Source organism: Triticum aestivum, chromosome 4B (genome assembly GCF_018294505.1).
Source record: "Triticum aestivum cultivar Chinese Spring chromosome 4B, IWGSC CS RefSeq v2.1, whole genome shotgun sequence".
Lineage (NCBI taxonomy): Eukaryota > Viridiplantae > Streptophyta > Magnoliopsida > Poales > Poaceae > Triticum > Triticum aestivum.
This window is the reverse complement of record NC_057804.1, coordinates 546,103,102-546,105,343: the sequence shown is the minus strand read 5'-3', so window position 1 is coordinate 546,105,343 and position 2,242 is coordinate 546,103,102. Positions and strand designations below refer to the sequence as shown.

The 2,242-nt window shown below is 42.9% G+C and overlaps 1 pseudogene; it reads right to left on the bottom strand.

Annotated features, from left to right (window-relative positions):
* Nucleotides 1-461: 461 nt before the first annotated feature.
* LOC123095166 (cytochrome c oxidase subunit 1-like) lies at nucleotides 462-1,492 on the bottom strand (annotated as a pseudogene).
* Between the last annotated feature and the right edge of the window lie 750 nt (nucleotides 1,493-2,242).

The window sequence follows — 2,242 nt, the reverse complement described above, 5'->3', positions numbered from 1 at the left end:
CTTAAACCCAGCACCCTGTTGCCTTGCTTTTCCTCCAGCCGTACCTGCCTCGCCGCTCGTGATACCCAGGAAGGGCATCCCTCACTTCCCAGATCTTCTCGCACTTCTTTTATCACTGGCACACACGCTCTCGTGGGTCTATCACTGAGAAATCCCTTTTAGCCGGGCGGTGCGGTAAGTAAGACTAGTCGATGGACAACTGCTGACTGAATAGGGAGAAGATGCATTTTCCTAGGCTCTTTCTACTTTGCTCATTGGGTATAGCCGTCAGTGATCCACAGATATGGCTCTTTTGGATTCCTAAAGGGATAGGATAGTTCTTTCTGGGCTTTAGAGGTCTCCCCTTTAACCTAGTACTCTTAGGAAGGCCGGGTTAACCTTCTACTAGAACTTGGTTACGCAGTTCAGTTGGCGATAAAAGCCTTCCTAATCTGCGGGCCGGTAGGCCAGCCAAATAACTCTTCAAATGAAGAACTTATTTCCCCACACCTATCTCTATGAAACTTCCTTCATAGTTAGGAGAGTTTTTTTTTAGCTTTTTGTGTCTTTTACCGCAGGAAGTTCTCCAAAAGTATGAAAGGCCGGAGATCTTTTATACCAACCATTCTAGTGTGGTTGGATTCTGTTCAACAGCCCAAGGACTTTCCGCACATTTTTGGTTCTTTCCACTGCTTGAAGTGATTGCGACAACTACGAAGAAACGACGAATCCCAACTACGGATATATAAGAACTGAAACTGCTCAGAGCATTCCATCCGGGGTAAGCATCTGGATAATCTAGAATGCGACGTGGCATACCCGAAAGCCCTAGGAAATGCATGGGAAAGAAGGTCAGATTAACCCCAAAAAAAGTGATCCAAAAATGGATTTGGCCTAAAGTTTCAGGATATGTCCGACCAAAGATTTTACCCACCCAATAGTAAAATCCAGCAAATAAAGCAAAAACGACTCCCATAGAAAGTACATAATGGAAATGTGCAACCACATAATAAGTATCATGTAGAGCAATGTCTAGCCCAGAGTTTGCTAGAACTATTCCAGTGAGCCCTCCTATGGTGAAAAAAAAGATGGACCCTACAACAAATAACATGGGTGTTTTATATTGTATCGAACCTCCCCACATGGTAGCGATCCAACTAAAGATTTTGATTCCTGTGGGCACAACTATGATCATGGTAGCTGCAGTGAAGTAGGCACGTGTATCAACATCTAAGCCCACAGTAAACATATGATGAGCCCAAACTAGAAATCCAAGAACACATATACTTATCATGGAATAAACCAAGCCTAGATACCCGAAGACCGGTTTTCTTGAAAATGTCGATGCGATATGACTAATAATACTAAATCCAGGTAGAATGAGAATATGCACCTTTGGATGACCGAAGAACCAAAAGAGATGCTGGTATAATATTGGGTCTCCCCCTCCTGCAGGACCAAAAAAGGTTGTATTAAAGTTTCGATCGGTTAATAACATTGTAATTGCCCCGGCCAGTACCGGAAGTGATAATAAAAGTAGGAATGCTGTCACTAGAATGAACCACACAAAAAGTGGTAATCTATGCATAGTCATTCTAGGTCCACGCATGTTGAAGATAGTTGTTATAAAATTGATAGAACCTAAATTTGATGAAATACCTGATAGATGAAGACTAAAAATTGCTAAATCAACTGCTCCTCCAGAATGGCTGGTAATACCACTTAAGGGCGGATAGACTGTCCACCCAGTGCCGCTGCCCACTTCTACTAAGGCTGAGCTTAATAGGAGCAAGAGACTTGGTGGCAACAACCAGAATGATATATTATTTAATCGTGGAAATGCCATGTCAGGTGCACCTATCAGAATCAGAACAAACCAATTACCACATCCACCTATCATCACTGGCATAACCATAAAAAAGATCATTAAAAAAGCACGAGTCGTTATTAAAAAATAATAAAGTTGATGATTCCCACCAAGAATTTGATCGTCGGGTCGGGCTAATTCCATAGGAATCAGTACGGAGAAGCATGTGCCCATCACTCCTGCAATGGCACCGAAGATGAAATAGAGAGTCCCAATATCCTTGTGATTAGTAGAGAAGAGACATCAAACCATATTTGTCATTTTTTATTTGAGAAATGAAAACTTTCCTTATCACCGTAAGCCTGCTCTTGTATTAAGGGTGCTAGGTCTGCTTCCGGCCGCGTACGCAACGTGCATGTGTGCAATGGGCGATGGGCCCAGACCCCTGCGCGCATA